The sequence below is a fragment of the Cervus canadensis genome, chromosome 27 (assembly GCF_019320065.1).
Source record: "Cervus canadensis isolate Bull #8, Minnesota chromosome 27, ASM1932006v1, whole genome shotgun sequence".
In the NCBI taxonomy this organism is placed as follows: Eukaryota; Metazoa; Chordata; class Mammalia; order Artiodactyla; family Cervidae; genus Cervus; species Cervus canadensis.
The window spans coordinates 35504885-35526711 of record NC_057412.1 but is presented as its reverse complement, the minus strand read 5'-3'; the positions used below and the strand labels follow the sequence as shown (position 1 = coordinate 35526711).

The 21827-nt window shown below is 35.1% G+C and overlaps 1 pseudogene; it reads right to left on the bottom strand.

The window, feature by feature from the left end:
• LOC122428664 overlaps positions 1-20870 on the bottom strand; it is a 106571-nt pseudogene extending 85701 nt beyond the window's left edge.
• Positions 20871-21827: the final 957 nt, after the last annotated feature.

Sequence of the window (21827 nt, the reverse complement as noted above, 5' to 3'; positions counted from 1 at the left end):
AAAGCATAATTCCCCTTTGATGAGAATGTCTTTCTGAGATGTACTCCTCTCTGAGCAGGGTAATATGTTCTCTTCATGGGGAGCAGCTCTGATTCTGTCTAGTAGGAAAGAAAAAAAACTGTGTTTCTGTTACTGACCATGCCTGGGGAAAACTGTTTTTCAAAGACAAAGGCAATATCAAGGCAATGAAACTTTTGGCAGCCATTATGAACTTCAAGCTGTGTCTTGTATTCAACTGCTGACTAGACACTACACTAAAAAAGCATTAGAGAGGTTTTTTATTTTTGTTTTTTGTTTTTTTTTTTGGTGACAGCTGCCACTTCATCTATCAGCCATTATAGGAATAACATTGGAATATTCATTTAGTTTCCTAGATGCAGGTCTAAATCCTTGTTAGTCCCTAAACAAGGTAGTTTTGGCAACATTGCATAACAGAACTGAAAAAAGCTACATATAAAAAACTTCTTGTTTTCCCTAATGAATAAAATTAAAATAGTGAGGAGTATTTTTGGTGTTCTAATTTCTTTCTGTGAAACTGTTGATGGATTTTAACAATTATGGTTTTATTCGGTGAGAGAGATTGCAACCTCTATTAGGACTTGTTTCTGCTGCTGACATGCATACTAAGAAGACAATAAGAACTCAGGAAAGTCAACGTTTTTGGAAAGTGAGAAAGGGGATGAAATTATTAGTGTTTCAAGGTTGAGTTCTACTACTATTTGAACCTGAAGAGTCAACTTGTCAGTCATTAATTATATATTAATAGTGTGTTTAGGTGTAATTTTTGTAGTTAAATACTTCATACTTTCACTTCATTTCGATTTGCTATTCATTAAAGGATTACTTTATCCAAATGCTTGACTGGACATAATAATATGAACAGATGAAGGCTGTTTTAATTGTTAAAAGGAAAATTAGCTCTGTACATCACTGAGAAGTTTAAACTCTTCTCTTACCCATCTATATTCATAGAGCTCCAGAGTCAGCCACTGCTTTTTAAATACATTTTAAGAAGTGAAGATTAGACAGTTTTTCAACAAAGAGCAAGTTTTTTCTGAGAAAGGGATACAGATGAAGGATTTACCTTTATAGGGAAAAAAAATAAAAAATAAAAGCAGTAATATATGGAAGAGTTCTTTGGAACCAAGCTTAATCTTCACAGCTATATTTCTACTTGTACCCAAAATTAAACTTGGGTATTAATTAATTAATTAATCACTCAGTGATTCAACAAAATATTACTTATTTATTTGTTCACTGCTTCAAAAATTCATCCAAGTCTTATATATATTTTCTACATAGACATTCATATCATTTATAAACAAGAACTGTTTTATTTCTTCCTTCCCAATCTGAATATCTTTTATTTCCTTTTCTCATCTCATTGCCTTGGTTAGGATTTCCAGTACAATATTGAAAAGGAGTAGCGAAAAAGAACATTCTCGCCTTGTTCCTGATCTAAGTGGGAATCCAGTTATATTTTTAATGTATTCCCCAACAATTCTTACTATGCATTGTTTTTATACAGAAATGTGAGAAACAATTATTTGACAATAAAAAGCTAGTTATAGATTGTGAAAGATTACAAAGTAGTCACTGTAATACCAAAAAAAAAAAGAAGCAGCTTAAAAAATGAACTAGAAACTGTAAATTTCCATTTTGAATATTTTTAAGGTTATTAAAACATTGCCAGACAAAAATAACTTTCTAAAAATAATTTAGAAAACTCCAGACTCCTTTCTTTACATCAAATTTCTTTTAATAATTTTTATCTACAATTGAGTTCATTTAAAATTAAATTCATCATAAAAAATTTTTTTTAATTAGAAAAGCCAACAAAAAGAAGTTACCTACTAACCAGAAGACAACTTCTCTGTTACTACCTTATTTTGTTTTAAGAGTTTTCTGTGTATATTTGAGGCAGATCTTTTTCAAATGCTTATTGTTTTATAATCAATTACCTATTATTCAACTAATTCCCTACTATTAAGCTGAAATTTCCAAACACTAGTTTACTTTTTAAGCTTTTTCTTTTTCTTTTTTTAATGGTTTTAGGTTCTCTAATGATTTTTACTATTTTGGAATATTTATATTGATTTCATATTTTGAAATTTATATACAGTGACAATAAAAGTAACTGATTTGGGAAACACTTTCACTACCAAAATAATATAAGCGAATTAAAAATAGCCATATAATACACCATTGGCTATAATACTTGCAACACTTGGGGAAAAAAAAGATCTGAGGATCTCTATTTTTAACTAAATCTTAGTTTCAATTAAAATTATACTGGTCAACCAATTTGTTTTCACCAACTTATTGACCTTGTCCTTTTGGGCCAAATTACCTGAAGCTTCATGCACTAAGCATGAACACAATAAAACCAGATTCATATTTGAAAAAGTTTATTCTATAGATCATTTAGAAAACTTATTAGAGGGAAATAAAATAAACATGTCTGAAATACAAATATAAATTATATTACACTTACCAAAATGCAAGTAAAGGCCTGAATTAAAATTCCAAGAAGAGATATAAAAGAAGGTAAAAATACATGACACACTGGAAATATAAGATTTATAGGATAAAAAAGAAGTAGAAAAAGACAATGTGTGAGTTTCTTTAATGGGCAATATGAAAATTTCAGTGCTATTAACTGGAAGTAATTTCAGAGGAAAGATGATGAGTTCAGGTATGAACTCCGAATTTTCATTGTTTATCATTTATCCCCAAGAGCACTTTGACAGATGGTTTAGCTCATCTCTCTTAATCCCTGAAAAGAGATCTGGGCTAGAGATATTTATTCTAAAATCAAGAGCATAGGACTGGGAGATAAACTAATGAGTAGGTGAGGACCTAAGGACAGCATGCAGTGTGTAAGAAGAAAAGAGAATGGAAACTTAAAGAACAACTCATTTAAAGAATTAAATATAAAAACTTATGAAAAGTTTCACAAGAAACAACAAACGATGTTAGAAATTAGAATTAAAAGATAGGCTAAGGAAGAAGAAAAGTTTAATGGTGAGCGTATGATAATTTGGGCTTCCCAGGTGGCATATTAGTAAAGAATTTGCCTGCCAATGCAGGAGATGCAGGAGACCCAGGTTCAATTCCTGGGTCTGGAAGATCCCCTGCAGGAGCAAATGGAAATCCACTTCAATATTCTTTCCCAAAAAATCCATGGACAGAGGACCCTGGGAGGTTACAGTCCATGGGGTCACAAAGAGACATGACTGAGTGACTAAGGATGCACGCATATGATAATTCTGTCACATACACAGTTGACCCTTGAACAATGCAGGGGTTAGGAGGACCCATCCTTCATGTAGCTGAAAATCCAATTATAACTTATGGTTGGTCCTCTGCATATGCGGTTTGTCTACATCTGTCAATTCAACCAACCATGGATTCCATAGTACTATAGTATTTACTATTGAGAAAATCCGCTTATAAGTGCACCCATGCAGTTCAAACCCATGTTGCTTTGTGTGTGTGTGTGTGTGAAGTCGCTCAGTCGTGTCCAACTCTTTGCGACCCTGTGGACTGTAGCCCACCAGGCTCCTCTGTCCATGGGATTCTCCAGGCAAGAGTGCTGGAGTGGGTTGCCATTTCCTTCTCTAGGGGATCTTCCCAACCCAGGGATCGAACCCAGGTCTCCCGCATTGCAGGCAGATGCTTTATCCTCTGAGCCACCAGCTTTAGGCTGTAGTTCTTGTAACTAAAAGCTGTAGTTTTAGGCTGTAGTCTTTTGTACAGGCTGAACTACACAAAGAGCTCAAGTAAGAAAAGTATTACAAAAGAACTTCTTTTATCCCTGATCTCATGATTCCATGTAAAGAAACAGCTCTTAAAGTGACCTTCATGGCTTTTCTTTCCCCAGAGAAAAGTGAGTTAGAAAAAGGAACCTGCAGATAGGTCTCACCTTCTATTTCCTGCCATGGCAAAAATTCTTATCTCTGTGAGGGAGGCTTACAGCTTGGGATACATTTGATTCATGGACGTGTTAGAAAGCCTATTTGACTGCACACAGAATCCATGTCCTTCAACTTAGGTACTGTAAGTGATAATGCTGGCATTTTAATCTCCATTTTCACTGGCCCATGTCCTATTTTCTCAAATGTTTCAGAACTCAGGCATGAAAGAGAAACCTGTTACATATTGACTGGTTCAAACATCAGTAATAAAAACTGAATACTGTTCATCCATCTAATATAGGTATAGTGTGGTTACAAATAACCATGCAATCGTAATTACATCAGTTTTATTGGACTGGTTGTGGGTGAAGTCAGACAGTTATGTATTGGATAACAAATGTGTTAAAAGTGATGATGAGAAAAATGGGTTATTTTTCCAAGACTGTTGGCTTTGAAAGAAAAGAAATAGTGTGCTTGCTAAGGAGAACTTAGTGTTGAGAGAATTATGTGGCTTGGCTGTTGTTATTACCATTTATTATGAACAGAGCGTGGCGTGTCTAAAGCTTTAAGGAAGAACCAGAGGAACGTGCATGAGCAAGAGCATCTTTGATAGAGTGTGGACCTTGCAATGATGAGAGGGCATAAATTTCAGAACACAGGTAAACAGGGCAGATATGACTGAAATGAGAGCAAGGCAGATAAGGACAGGTTTACATGAACAAAGCACTAGGAATGTAAGGACAAATAGGACACAAGCCTTGCTTTCAAGGAGCTCCTTTTGGGGATTGAGGGAAACAAAAACTTCATCAAGCCAATCATAGGACAAGCTGTAGATTTGACAATTCAGCCACTCTGCAGTAAAGTGACTCTTCCCTAATATCTGAGAGTTCACTGATTTTCTTCTAGAAAATAAACAAAACTAAAGAACAATTTTCTGGTACAGCCTCTATATGAAGGTAGCTTAAAACTTAAGAGCCATATCACTCAAATCGCTGTTTTAAAATTTATGTAAGTCTTTTAAAGCTTTTACAATATCTTGCCTTAATATTGTTCATAAATACTCAAGAAGGAATATATTACTGTTAAAGAGTGTGCACATTTAGCCTAGATAACTTCTGGATTGGAGGTTTTAGCATTTTTGTAGGATTTCTGTCCAGGGCACATAAAACAGGAGAATAAATTTGTTTTGGAAATGTTCTGAATCTAAAGTATCCGCACAAAAACCATGATGTATATAATCAAGACATTTGTCTGCCAAAGTCTGACTGTTTACTTCAGTTTGCACATGAATGTGTAAAAGGCAGCTGTGGTAAAAGGATACGAATACAACAAAATAAAACAAAACACTAAATGTGAATGTAAGGCTGGTTTGAGTCCAGCTTCACGTTTCTTAATGTGATCTCTGATAGGATGCTTAATTTTTTCTTTCAGTTTCTTAATTTGTAAACTGGAGAGAGGAAAGGAGAATAAAAGGCAGTTTTTGTGCATCACTAACATAGCTTACTCGGTTCTACTGGAGGATATATTTATTAGAGAGTAATAAACACAGTGGTGAAGAGTAGAGTTTGGAGGCAGGCTTCCTAAGTTTGAGATTTGGTTCCACCATTGAAAAGTCATGTGATCAGGTTAGTTGCTTAAGTTCTTTAAGCCAATGTTGACTGATCTGTAAAATGGCAATAATAGCAAAGGTATATGATTCATTTGCAATACTTTGTGGTTATTAAATGGAATAATATATAGAAGCACTGAGAACTCTGCCTGAACATTGATAAACAGAACATAAACATAAGCTATTTTATAATTCACCTCATATTGTGGTTGCAAAAACCAAATGATATAATAGAAAAAAATCACTTCTTAGCATAGTGCCTGATAGATAATAAACTCGTGATAAATGGTACCTATGTCTTCCAAAAAAATCTGGTTGACAATATCGTCATTGGGTAGTATTTGTTTCTGTTTGTAAGATCAAAGAAATTGAAACTATAAAATTCTAAGAAACTTTGAAGTATTGAGAAGTAAAATCCAGACTCCAAACCCTACTCTAAATATTAAACAACAGCAAACCTATGCTTCATCCATTATTGATTTATTCTATATGAATGATTCAAAATTCAATAATGTCTACTTCACAGTGTTATTATAAAGATTTAGTGCTTTGTAAACATAGGAACTGTATTAATTTAAAGTGTTGTTACATCCTATGAAAAAGTCTATACTTTCAAGTTATACCTACCATAATATTCCAAGAGAATATGCAGTCTAGGTGTTGACCACAATTTATATCACAGCATGGAATGTATCAAAGACTCTTCTAATTTTGAAGAGAATTCAGAGAAAGAACATGATAAGATGATTCCTCTAAATCTACTTTATACATAATCTCATAGGCATCAGAATTGATATAGAACATGAATATTATGGCTTCAGTGTGAGGCAGACTGATGAGTATTTTTTTCTCCACCAAACCAAAACAGATTTGTTCATTTAAACAAATAATGCATCAATGTATGTGAAAAAGAGACTCAGACCAAAATGTATAAAGTATCTGCAAAATAAATCCATGAAAATTATATTGTAGGAAAAACTGACAATAAAATCCAGAGCAATATAAATAGAGGAAGTAATATAAAACAATGCATACCTTCATAAATTGAAACTCAGCTAATTATATGTGCCTAATTCACTAGCAAGTTAAAAGGAATTCATTTTAATTAGTTTATAGTATAAGCTTGGAAAAATTATGGATTTTACATTTCAATATACATTTTATTTTCTATAAATATTACAGCTAACATAAAGTTAACAATAGCCAAGAAAAATGATTCCTAGTAAACCTCATATCAAGAATTATTGAGTGTAAATTAACTATACAGAATTCATAAGTGGTTAATTAGTTTTTAATTAATAATCCACTTGACCTTTTAGGAAGTAGATGACACTTCTTTATTGCTGAATCACACTAGAGATAAGTAGGAGCTATTATTCAATATTTGCACCAGGTGGCAAATAGCCTGAATGATTAGTTGTCACATTTAGTTTCCTTGAAAAGCAAATACTTTTCCCTACCAGTATTATTATAAGAACTTGTAGATTATCTAAAAAGAATTAATTAGTGTTGGAAATTTAAAGAATGCTAAACCATTTTTAGAATTATGAAATCATAAAATCCAAATGATTAAAAGTCATCACTTTGAAGAAGACCATTTCAATTGATCATAAATTTTAGAGTTTATAAATGTTTCAGAAAGGAATGTTTAGCATCAAGGTGGAGGTCCTCGTAGTTGTGCTTTTCCCTTGACATACATTGCAAAGAGTGCTCATGCTGAGGTTTTGGGGTTTTGTTTTTTTAGTATTTAAGGAATTGCTTTTATCAACCATGTCTTAGAATCCGTAAGCATTTACTGATATAACAGTGCATCCTCAGAAAGCACATGGAAGCTGGAAGGACTCTGTGTAGTGCTCACAGAAGCGTAAAACCTCAGACCAGAAAAAACAAACAAAAACAAGGATCCTTCATAAAATCTCTCCCTTTCCTCCAATTTAATGTTTCAATTACATTTTTCTAGTCTGAATCATTTAAAAACTACACCTAGAATAGTTTTGCAATTCTATCTGTGTATCTACCTATCACTTATCTATTTACCTATCTATCTATATTAATTGTAGCATGGATTCAATTTTTCCTGCTTCTAATTTAAATGTCTCAATGCCTGAAGCAAGATATGCTTCCAGATTGTTCCATTAGGTGAGTCAGCAATCCTTTCAGATAATAAATGCTAATACAGATAAATATACTTTCTGTGGTTCACAGCCAAAAGAGTAATAATATATAAAATTAGACTATATATTTAAGTTTAATGATAGAGCACTAACTTTCTAACACTGAATCTTGTGAAAACATCACTGTTTCCGATAAACAAATGTTTCAGCAGTTCAAAATATGTACTGTGAAAAACCTCACTAATTTTTGGCCTTTTATTATCAATAGAAACAGTTCTTTACAGTTTGGCCTATGCCAATTTTATTTGTCACATCTCTAAAGAACTTCCTCCCATATTCCACCCTCACCAAGCTTTCTTGGGCTGTGCTGGCCTTGATGGGCATGCCCACTGATGTCTCCACCCCTGCTGGTCTGCATGGGCACTTGTGCTCCAGGGAAACCTTGGGAACAGATGCTGTGGGAGGAACACAAGCAGAAGTGGGGCTAAAACCACAGCTGAGGTTGTGCTCAATAACCACCTCACCAGCCAGTGGGCAGACATCAGAAGAAAGAGGAGCTACAATCCCACAGCCTGTGGAAAGGAGACCATGAACACAATAAGTTAGACAAAGTGAGACTAAAGAGAAGTCCTTGCGAATGAAGGAGCAAGGTAAAAACCTACAAGACCAACTAAACAAAGAGGAGATAGGCAATCTACCTTCAAAAAGAATTCAGAATAGTGATAATTAAGATGATCCAAGATCTCAGAAAAATAACGGAGGCATGGATTGAGAAGATGCAGGAAATATTTAACAAAGACCCAAAAGAACTAAAGAAGAAGTAAAGGGAGATGAACTATACAACAATGGAAATGAAAAATACTCTACAAGGAATACATAGCAGAAAACTGAGGCAGAAGAACAGATAAGTGTGCTGGAAGACAAAATGGTGGAAACCACCACTGCAGACAGAATAAATAAAAAGAAAAGAAATTTGGACAGTCTTAGAGACCACTGAGACAACATTAAACATGACAACATTAAAATTATAGGAGGTCCCAAGAAGAAGAGAAAGAGAAAGGGCCTGAGAAAATATTTGAAGAGATTATAGTGAAAGACTTACCTAAAGTGAGAAAGGAAATAGCCACTCAAATTCAGGAAGTTCAGAGTCCCATATAGGATAAATCCAAGGAGGAACACACCATGTCACATAGTAATCAAACTTAACAAAAATTAAATACAAAGAAAAAATATTAAAAGCAACAAGGGGAAAGCACCAAATAACATACAAGGGAATCACCATAAGGTTATTAGCTGATTTTTTAGCAGAAAATTTGCAGGCCAGAAGGGAGTGGCAGAAAACATGAACAGAACCAGTCACAAGTATTGAAATAAAATGTGTGATTAAAAAACTCCCAACAAACAAAAGGCCAGGATCAGACAACTCCACAGATGAATTCTTTCAAACATTTAGAGAATACTTAACACCTACCTTCTGAAAATTCCAAAAAAATTGCAGAGGAAGAAACATTCCCAAGCTCATTCTATGAGACCACCATCACCCTTTTGCCAAAATCAAAGATATCAAAAATAAAATTACAGGCCAATATCACTGATGAGCATAGATGCAAAAATCCTCAACAAAATACTAGCAAACCAAATCCAATAACACACTAAAAGGATCATACACCATGATCAAATGGAATTTATCCCAGGGGTGCAAGGATTCTTCAATATATGCAAAACAAATAATGTGATATACCATATAAACAAATTGAAGAATAAAAGCCATATGATCATCACAACAGATGCAAAAAGAGCTTTAGACAAAATTCAACACCCATTTATGATAAAAACTCTCAAGAAAGTGGATTTAGAGGAAACCCACTTTAATAATAAAGGCCATATATGACAAACTTATAGCTAACATCATACTCAACGGTGACAAGCTGTAAGCATTTCCTCTAAGATCAGAAACAAGACAAGGATGTCCACTTTCACCACTTTTATTTAACACAGTTTTGGAAGACTTAGCCATGGCTATCAGAGAAGTAAAAAAATAAAAGGAATCCAGATAGGAAAACAAGAAGTAAAAGTAACACTGTTTGCAGATGACATGATATTATACAAAAATCCTAAAACTGCAACCAGAAAACTACTAAAGCTCATCTATGAATTTTGTCAAGTTGCAGGATACAAAATTCATACACAAAAATCTCTTGCATTCCTACACACTAACAACAAAAGATCAGAAAGAGAAAATGAGAAAACAACCCCATGTATCATCACAACAAAAATAATAAAATATCCAGGAATAAACCTACCCAAGGAGGCAAAAGACCTGTACTCAAAAAACTATAAGATAATGATGAAAGAAATCATAGATGACACAAACAGATATACCACGTTCTTGGACAGGAAGAATCAATATCGTGAAAATGACTATGGTACCTAAAGTAATCTACAGATTCAGTGCAATCCCTATCAAATTATCAATAACATTTCTCACAGAATTAGAACAAATAATTTTACAGTTTGTATGGAAATACAAAAGATCCTGAATAGCCAAAACAATCTTGAGAAAGAAAAATGGAGCTGGAGGAATCAGGCTCCCTGACTTCAGAATATACTATAATGTTACAGTCATAAGAAGAGCATGGTACTGATACAAAAACAGAAGCATAGTTCAATGGAACAGGATAAAAAGTCCAGAGATAAACACATCTAAGGTCACCTGATCTATGAGAAAATAGGCAAGAATATATAATGGAGAAAAAACAATCTCTTCAACAAGTGGTGCTGGGAAAAAATGGACAGCTACATGTAAAATAATGAAATTAAAATACTTCCTAATACCATAAGTATTTCTTGAGAAATCTGTATGCAGGTCAGGAAGCAACAGTTGGAACTGAATATGGAACAACAGACTGGTTCCAAATAGGAAAAGGAGTACATTAAGACTGTATATTGTCACCCTGCTTATTTAACTTATATGCAGAGTACATCATGAGAAACGCTGGGCTGGAAGAAGCACAAGCTGGAATCAAGATTGTCGGGAGAAATATCAATAACTTCAGACATGCAGATGACACCACCCTTATGGCAGAAAGTGAAGAGGAACTAAAAAGCCTCTTGATGAAAGTGAAAAAGGAGAGTGAAAAAGTTGGCTTAAAGCTCAACATTCAGAAAACTAAGACCATGGCATGTGGTCCCATCACCTCATGGGAAATAGATGTGGAGACAGTGGAAACAGTGGCAGACTTTATTATTTTGGGCTCCAAAATCACTGCAGATGGTGACTGAAGCCATGAAATTAAAAGACACTTACTCCTTGGAAGGAAAGTTATGCCCAACCTAGACAGCATATTAAAAAGCAACGACATGACTTTGCCAACAAAGGTCCGTCTAGTCAAGGCTACGGTTTTTCAGTAGTCATGTATGGATGTGAGAGTTGGACTGTGAAGAAAGCTGAGCACCGAAAAATTGATGCTTTTGAACTATGGTGTTGGAGAAGACTCTTGTGAGTCCCTTGGACTGCAAGGAGATCCAACCAGTCCATCCTGAAGGAGATAAGTCCTGGGTGTTCATTGGAAGGACTGATGCTAAAGCTGAAACTCCAATACTTTGGCCACCTCATGCAAAGAGTTGACTCATTGGAAAAGACCCTGATGCTGGGAGGGACTTGGGGCAGGAGGAGAAGGGGACGACAGAGGATGAGATGGCTGGATGTCATCACCGACTCAATGGGCATGAGTTTGAGTAAACTCCGGGAGTGTGTGATGGACAGGGAGGCTTGGCGTGCTGTGATTCATGTGGTCAGAAAGAGTTGGACATGACTGAGCGACTGAACTGAACTGAAATGAATACCATAAGTAAAAATAAAATCAAAATGGATTAAAACCTAAATGTAAGATTGGATACTAAAAAAAAAATTAAGAGGAAAACATAGGCAGAACATTCTTCAACAGAAATTGCAGCAAGATTTTTTTCAATCCATTGACTTGAGTAATGACAATAAAGACAACAACAAGTGAATGAATAATTGAAAATAAAGGAACTAACAAGCGGCTAATCTCCAAAATATGCAAACAGTTCACATAGCTCAATATCAAAAAATCAAACAACTCTATCAAAAAATCAAACAAGTCAATCAAAAAATAGGCAAAATATCTAAATAGGCATTTCTCCAAAGAAGACAAACAGCTGGCCAAAAAGCACATGAAAAGGTGCCCAACATCACTAATTATTAGAGAAACACAAATCAAAACTGAAATGAAGTATCACCTCACAATGGTCAGAATAGCCATCATGAAAAATCTACAAATATTAAATGCTGGAGAGGGTGTGGAGAAAAGTGAACTCTCCTAAACTTTTGAGAATGTAAATTGGTACATCCACTACAGAGAACATTATGGAAATTTCCTCAAAAAACTAAAAATAGAGCTACCATATGACCCAGCAATCCCACTCCTGGACATATATCCAGAGAAAACCAAAAGTCAAAAGGATGCATGCACCCTGATGTTCATTGCAGCAGTATTTGCAGTAGCCAATACATGGAAGTAACCTAAAGGTCCAATGACAGAGGAATGGATAAAGATGTGGTACATATATACAATGGAATATTACTCAGCCATACAAAAGATACCCATTTGCAGCAACATGGTTGGACATAGAGATTGTCATACTGAGTGAAGTCAGAAAGAGACAAATATCATATGATATTGGTTGTATGTGGAATCTAAACAAGGTACAATGAACTTATCTACAAAACAGTAGAGTTATAGATGTAGAAAACAAACTTATGGTTTTGAGGGGTTAAGGGGAGGGGAACAAATTTAAAAATTGGGATTAACATATACAGACTATCATATACAAAATAGAAAATAAAGACCTTGTGTATAGCACATGGAACTACTCAATATTCTGTAATGGCCTATATGGAAAAAGATCTAAAAAAGAGTGGATATATGTATACATATATAACTGATTCACTTTGCTGTACATCTGAAACTAACCCGGTATTGTAAATCAACTATACTACAATAAATTTTTCTTTAAAGGGGGGAGGTAACAACTTAGGAAGCGAAGCCTGGCGTGCTGCAGTCCCTGGGGTCGCAAAGAGTCAGACAAGACTGAGTGACTAAGTTGAACTGAGCTGATGAACATAAATGGGATTTAAAAATACTGAGTCTTGTATCTCATTCAGTTTCACAATGAATTGTTGTTGTTATTATTTACAATCTGTCCCATAAAATTTAAAGCATCTTGCACAATTAGATGATCAGCATGTATTAACAATTTATCCATTGTTGTTAGGTTCTTCAGAGAAGGCAATGGCACCCCACTCCAGTACTCTTGCCTGGAAAATCCAACGGACGGAGGAGCCTGGTAGGCTGCAGTCCATGGGGTCGCTAAGAGTGGGACACAACTGAGCGACTTCACTTTCACTTTTCACTTTCATGCATTGGAGAAGGAAATGGCAACCCACTCCAGTGTTCTTGCCTGGAGAATCCCAGGGACAGGGGAACCTGGTGGGCTGCCGTCTATGGGGTCGCACAGAGTCGAACACTACTGAAGCAACTTAGCAGCAGCAGCATTAGGTTCTTATAGCTGCTGTAACAAATTACCGCAAATTTAGAAGCTTAAACCAACACAAATTACTGTTTTACAGTTCAGTAGGTTAGAAGTCCAACCCAAATCTCACTCAGCTGAAATCCTGGTGTTGGCAGGGCTGCATTTCCTGCCAGAGTTTCTATGCGAGAATCATTTCTTTGCCTTTTCCATCTACTAGATGCTGCCCTTGTTTCTCAGATCATGGCGCCTTCTTCCATCCTCAAAGCAGAAACTCAACAATGTTGCATCTGTCTGATTCTTGTTCCTTAGACATATCTCCCTCTGACTCTGAACTCAGCTGAGAAAATAAACTGTTTCTGCAGATTGAGGTGTGGACATATTGGGGGGAGGTGCATGGCATTATTCTGCCTACCATATTCATGTTAAAGACATAAAACTAAGATGATTTTTAAACTATGTATTTTCTTTCCATGAAGACCCCAAAACACTGCATGAGACTTGTAAGCCACAGTTCTGCATACTGACTATAACCCAAGCAACTCACCTATTTTAGGGAAAATGATGGTGGAACATAATCAACTGGCCAAGTAGGGAGTCAGTTATTTTAGGTATCTTTATAATGGCTTAATCAGAAAGGCACTGCAATTAGCCAGCTTCCCACTGGGCATAATCCTAGCTGACTCTCAATGTATTTCACACTGATTATAATATTTGTAATGTGTACCTTATCTAATGCTTTTATCCTTAAACATCAAAAAACTTTACAAATACAAGCAAAATCCCATTATTCATAGTCTCCAAAATATTAATTTCAGCATGCCAATGCTCATATCAAAAACACTGGACATTTATAAATTTTCAACAAGACATGGTTTTAGCTTAGATGAGCTCCTCATCTGTGAGTATATCCTTAACAGCTGAAAGGAAGTAATTTAATTAAGAACAACAAAAAGGGATCAAGTTTTTTGGTGTATTAGTTTGATGGAGCTGCTATAACAAAATACCACAAACTGAGTGGCTTAAAACAAAAGAAACTTACTAGCTTACAGTTTGGAGACTCCAAATCTGAGATCAAGGTGTCAACAGGGTTGATTGCTCCTGAAGTATGTGAGAAATAATCTGTTCCATGTTTCTTACATAACTTCTGGAGGTTTTGCTGTCACTCTTTGATGTAGAAGCATCACCCCAATCTCTACCTTTATCTTCACATTACATTCTCTCTCTATTCATTGATGTTATTTTTCAGCCACTCAGTCATGTCCACCTCTATGTGACCCCACGGACTGCGGCATGCCAGGCTTCCCTGTCCATCACCATCTCCCGGAGTTTGCTCAAATTCATGTCCATTGAGTGGGTGATGCCATCAAACCATCTCATCCTTTGTTGTCCCCTTCTCCTCCTGCCTTCAATCTTGCCCAGCACCAGGGTCTTTTCCAGTGAGTCAGTTCTTCACATCAGGTGGCCAAAGTATTAGAGCTTCAGCTTCAGCATCAGTACTTCCAATGAATATTCAGGGTTGCTTTCTTTTAGGATTGACTGGTTTGATCTTCTTGCTGTCCAATGGATTCAAGAGTCTTCTCCAGCACCACAGTTTGAAGGCATTAATTCTTCAGTGGTCAACCTTTTTTATTGTCCAGCTCTCATACCTTAACATGATTACTGGAAAAAACCTAGCTTTGACTATATGGACCTTTGTTGGCAAAGTAATGTCTCTGCTTTTTAATATGCTGTCTAGGTTTGCCATCGCTTTTCCTCAAAGGAGCAAGCATCTTTTAATTTCATGGCAGTAATTTTGGAGCCCAAGTAAATGATGTCTGTCACCCTTTCAATTGTTTCCCCATCTATTTGCCACAAAGTGATGGGACTGGATGCCATGATCTTAGTTTTTTGAAAGCTGAGTTTTGAGCCAGCTTTTTCCCTCTCCTCTTTCACTTTCATCAAGAGGCTCTTTAATTGCTCTTTACTTTCTGCCATAAGGATGGTGTCATCTGCATATCTGAGGTTATTGATATTTCTTCTGGCAATTTTGATTCCAGCTTGTGCTTCAACCAGCCTGGCATTTCACATGATGTGCCCTGCATCTAAGTTAGATAAGCAGGGTGATAATATACAGCCTTGATGTACTCCTTTCCCAATTTTGAATCTACCCAATTTTGTTCCATGTCCAGTTCTAACTGTTGTTTCTTGACATGCATACAGGTTTCACAGGAGGCAGGTAAGGTGGTCTGGGATTCCCATCTCTTAAGAATTTTCCACAGTTTGTTGTGATTTACACAGTCAAAGATTTTAGCGTAGTCAATGAAGCAGAAGTAGATGTTTTTCTGGAATTCTCTAGCTTTTCCTATGATCCAATCTATCTCCAAACTTCCCCCCTTTTATAAGGACAGCAGTCATAATCGGTTGGAGTTCACTCTCATGATCTCATCTTATCCTGATTACCTCCATAAAGATCTTGTTTCTAAAAAAGGTCACTTCCTGAGATATTGAGGATTAGGATTTCACCATGTGAATGTGTAAGGTCACACAATTTCAACTCATAATACTTGCTGTTAGATACTGACTTTCATGTATAGGTGCCTCCTGGCATTATTGTCAGCACAATGTCTGAGATACAGAAATTAAATTTCATTGAGTTTAAACTCTCATGCAGCAAAATGGGCATGCAAAATACAGTATAGGAAAATAGTAGGGAGCCACAATTCTTCAGATCCAGAATTTTATTTCATGGATACTATCCATACTCAAGCACTCAAAAATTTCACAATTACTGCTATGAGCTCTGTGGAGTAGGTCATTTTAACTGTTTCATTTAGAACTGATCAAAAGCTGCTGTCGGCTGCCTGGTACACTCCAAATAAAATCTGAATACACAGTGCAGAGTGTAGCTTAACTCATGACAGCAGTCAACCCCAACTAAGTCATATTTTTCATGTCACAGGCAATAAACAAAGCATACAAATCAAACAGCAGTGAAACTAGGAAGCACTACCCTTTAAGTTACTGACAGCAAAATTTCTCATCACTTCCCTACCAAAGTTGAAGAACAAAGGAACTGATATACAAAGTTAGAAAATGTCTATCCATGAGATGACAGGAATGACTTAAAGTCAGATTCTTATCTAATAACAGTATTTTGTCTCTGCTAAGGATTAATTCAAAAAAGACCTAGTCATCTGTCATGTACTACATAAACCTCAAAATAGCTTAAATATTTTTAATTTCAACTCATACCTTAAGCTGAAACTGAAACTGAAGTTGCTCAGTCATGCCTGACTCTTTGCAACCCCGTGGACTGTAGCCTTCCAGGCTCCTCCGTCCATGGGATTTCCCAGGCAAGAGTACTGGAGTGGATTGCCAATTCCTTCTCCTTAGTCAACCATTTATTTAGACACTTAGCAAATATTTATTGAGCATCTACCATATACCAAGCATTCTCCAAAGTTCCATTAGACATCTAATAAACAAAATCTTTATTGACAAAAAACTTAGTTATTTAATTATTCTAAACCAAATTACTTCTTTCCAGTGTCTAGGAATGCACTCCCACTAATAGATTGGAATTTCTTCTACTGCTTATTTTGACATAATTCTTACAGTTATTCAGAAAACATATACATGTGTGTGTATATACACATATATATATAAATTAGACTGGAATGAAGCACAGACAAGAAGGAAATTAATAAAATGAATGTAATTCTATTTTTAAGAGAATTGAAGATCTAAATAAGAATACCAAATGTAAGATTTAATTGGGATTTAGTATGAAAAGACAGGAAAAGGGAAAAGAAAATGTTTAAAATACTGTTAATTCTCCAGAATTTATGAAAGATAAAAATCATGATACTCAAAAGCCATATTATATTCAAAGTAGTATAAAGAAAAATAAATTCATTTAGACTACTTGAAATGAAACATTCTAAAGCAAAGATAAAATCTTGAATGTATAAGTAAGACAGGCCATTGAAAATATGCTTCCCAAGAACAATAGGAAAGATTATAAATTCTAAATTTTATTGAATGCATAAAATACATAAGCTATTTTACAGATACTATGGTTTATTTAGTTAACTCTATGAGACAAACTTTTTTTTCTTTTGCAGGTGAAGAGACTGAACGAGGAAAATTTACTTAATTTACCCAAAATTCCCCAGATACTAGGAAGGAGAGTCCAGATTTGAACCAACAAAGTTTGGCCCCAATAGTTAGGCTCTTAATCACTATTAACTCTTCCTCTACATGGAAATCCAGGTGACAGCTGAGAGAAGTGCTATCCCAATTTAAGTAATGATCAAAATAGTGTTTCGACAACAAGGCAAATAAGAATATTTTCATGAGAAAAAGAAACCAAAAAACCTGAAGGAATCTGAGTGTCAACAGATAGAAAAGAAAGAGCTAAAAGACTTAGTTTATGTTGAGCATGAATCTAGTAGAAAAATGAATTAAAAAAAAAAAAAGGTGACCAAAAACATTTTGGTACACTCACATTGTTTGCATAAAGTAGTAAAATAAACATTAAATTTGAAATTTTTTTAAAGTAGAACTGTAGGCTCATCAATTGTAATAAATGTACTACTCTAGTGGGGGATACTGATCAATAGATGTTATGCATGTGTGGGGATTGGGGAGTGGAAATGTAGGAAAAGCTCTGTATCATCCTTTCAATTCTGCTGTGAACCTAAAACTGCTCCAAACAAATAAAGTCTTTTTTGAGGGCTTCCCTGGTGGTTCAGATGGTAAAGAATCCGCCTGCAATGCGGGAGACCTGGGTTCATTCCCTGGGTTGTGAACCTAAAACTGCTCTAAATAAATAAAGCCTTTTTAAAAAGTCAGTCTAAAATACTGGACACTGATAGCTTGCAATATTAAAAGAGAGGGTAAATAGTCTATGGAGGATTCAAAATATCCACAAATTTTTTTCCAGCTTCACCCATCAAAAAAGAGTCTCTTTACTTTTTGAACCTGACTGAACTTATGACCTACAGCTGACATGATAATGACGGAATAGGAGGTCTTGCAACTTACATTCTCACCCTCTGCTGCCCTGAAATCTCCCTTTAAAAATGCTCTGGATTCCCAATCTGAGGATGAAAGATTATACAGACAAAGAGATGCTCTATTAAGGATGAAGGAGTAATTGAATCAGAATTTAAAAAAAAAATTCAATTCACTGTTATCACAATTCTTAATGCATATGCAAGTAATAAAAGAATATATTCTTAGAATTCAAGGGATAATTGTAAAATCAGCCATAATAGTAAGAGTTTCAAGACATCTTTCTTAAAATTACTTATTGATTGTGACCATCTGCCTGTATGTGCCAGTTCTTTACACCTTACACCTCTTCTGATTAGACATATATGCCATAAGGTTTATAAATGATTTGACATCATTCTCAATGACAAAGTATTAAACTTTTGAATAATGCATTAAACACGTTTTATTGCATGGACATGTATAGAACTCAATGCTTTCAAATTTGTGGCACTAAAGAAGATTCTTGAGAATCACTTGGACTGCAAGGAGATCAAGCCAGTCAATCCTAAAGGAAATCAGTCCTGAATATTCATTGGAAGGACTGGATGCTGGAATTGAAGCTTCAATACTTTGACCACCTGATGTAAAGAGCCAATTCATTGAAAAAGACCTTGACGCTGGGAAAGATTGAAGGCAAAAGGAGAAGGGGGTGACAGAGAATGAGATGGTTAGATAGCATCACTGACTCAATGGGTATGAGTTTGAGCAAACGCAGGCAATAATGGAGGACAGAGGAGCCTGGTGTGCAGCAGTCCATGGGTCACAAAGAATAAGACATGACTTAGCAAGCTAAAAACACCACCACCTTAAGGCCTATTCTTCCTCAGCATAAATAGTTTTTAATAAAAAATATCCCATGTATTTGCCATAAAGCAAGTTTTAACAAATTGTAAAAATTAGTGTCATATAGATTATATTTGTTGATCATGATGAAATAACTTAGAACTATATAATGACACATAAACTAAACAATGAAACAAATATTTGGACATTTAAAAACATACTCATAAGCAATGTATGCATCAAAGAACAAATATTAATGAAAGTTTAAATATAGTTAGATGCTAATTCACTTTGTTATACAGCAGAAACTAACACAACATGATAAAGCAGCTATATGCCAATAAAGATCAATACAAAATAACAATACATAAATTAATTAAATAAGATAATAAATATTGTTAGATGAAAAAAATCAAAAAAATTGGAAAACAAATTTTACTGAAGTCCAATGGGCTTCCTTGGTGGTTTAGACAGTAAAGAATCTGCCTGCAAAAAAAGACCTGGATTCGATCACTGGGTGGGAAAGATCCTCTGGAGTAGGGAATGGCAACCCACTCCGGTATTCTTGCCTGGAGAATCCATGGACAGAGGTGGGCTACAGTCCATGGGGTCACAAAGAGTTGGACATGACTAAACGACTAACACTTTCACTTTCAAATAGTAATACTGATAATCATATTGTTTTTTTTAAGTTAGTTTAATATTAGAAGCACATTTAAGGTAATTTATCACATCAGATTAAAGAGGAAACACATTTTATCATCTCAATATATGAATATAAACATTTGGGTAAAATATAGTGATAAAACTGTAAGTAAACTGAGAATAAAGAGTCTTGATGTAAGAGATTAAGGGAAAATCTGTAATAGTACTTGATAGGAAAATTTTAAGTATTTCTTTTGAGAAAAGAGACTACATATAGCAGTGCAGATTGTCTACCTCACAAATCCAAGGACAGGAGAAAACAAAATTATGGAAGGGAAATACACATATACAGAAAAAATGATCTATGACTTAAAATGTATTACACAGATAAATGAGAAAATAGATACTGCTTGCCTAGCTGTTATAATTTTTAAAGCAATTTAAATAGATATGTACTTTTTATCATGCTAAAAAATGAATCCTAGATGGAATAAAGTACTATATATTAAAATATAACAAACACATTTAGGTGAAAATACATTGGTAAACTCTGAATAAAGAAGGATTTTTAAAATAAGACACAGCAAGTACAGAAAAGGCAGACAAATACTTCCAAAATCAACTATATTATACTTAAGAAATTATGTATCAGCAAATAAGAATGAAGAATGAGAAAATGTAGTTGCAACAACTATAACTGATAGAGCATAGAGTACTGGCATTCAGAATATATAAAGGAAACAAATTCAATAAAAATTCCAATTGTAATTGGATAAATCCCAATATAGAAATGGACAAAATTCATTTATTTATTTATTTTTCTGCATTCTGGTGACATTTATTTCTGTGACTCTCTGGTATTGCATTAAAGTTACTATTAGTTTTTGTTTTCATTACTGATTTTTTTTTTGTTCTTGTTGTTTTAATGTGAAGGATAATTGCTTTACAGAATTTTGCTGTTTTCTGCCAAACATCAGCATGAACCAGCCACAGATACATACATGTCCCCTCCCTCTTGAACTTCCGGCCCATCTCCCTCCCCATCCACACCTCTGGGTTGTTAAAGGGCCCCTGTTTGTGTTTCCTGAATCATACAGTAAATTCCCATTGGCTATGTACTTTACATATGGTGATGGAAGTGTCCATGTTATCCTCTCCATAAATCTCACCCTCGCCTTCCTCCCCGCTCATCCTCATCCCCCTCACCATGTCTGTAAGTCTGTTCTCTAGGTCTGTGTCTCCATTGCTGCCCTGGAAATAATTTCATCAGTGCCATCTTTCTAGATTCCATATATATGTGTTAGTATATGATATTTTTCTTTCTGACTTCATTCTGTATAATAGGCTCTAGGTTCATCCACCTCATTAGAACTGACTCAAGTGTGTTTCTTTTTATGGCTGAGTAACATTCCATCATATATACATAACACAGCTTCTTTATCCATTCATCTGTTGATGGACATCTAGGTTGCTTTCATGTTCTAGCTACTGTAAACCGTGCTGCAATGAACACTCTGGTACATGTGTCTTTTTCAATTCTGGTTTCCTAGGAGTGGGATTGCTGGGTCATAAGGTGTTTTTATTCCTAGTTTTTTTTAAGGAATCTTTATACTGTCTTCCATAGTGGGTGTATCAATTTCTATTCCCACCAACAATACAAGAGGGTTCCCTATTCTCTACACCTTCTCCAGCATTTATTGTTTGTAGACTTTTTGATGAGGGCATTCTGACTGGAGTAAGATAATATCTCATTGCAGTTTTGATTTGCATTTCTCTAATAGCAAGTGATGTTGAGCATCTTTTCATGTGCTTGTGAGTTATCTGTACTTCTTTGGAAAAATTGTCTGTTTAGGTCTTTTCCCCACTTTTCGACTGGGTTGATTGTTTCTCTGGTATTGAGTTGTATGAGCTACTTGTGTATTTTTGGAAATTAATCCTTTGTCAGTGGTTTCATTTGCTGTTATTTTCTCCCATTCTGAGGGCTCTTTTCACCTTGTTTGGACAAAAACTATTAATGAACTTTTACAGAAGATGATGAACAAACTGAAAGTAAAAACCTACCAGATTATACAATTTCATGCTTATTAGATTAACAAGAAAGCTTTTATAATCTGTCAGTTCCAAGAATATGTAATGTGATAGCACAGTCATCCTCTGATATTGTGA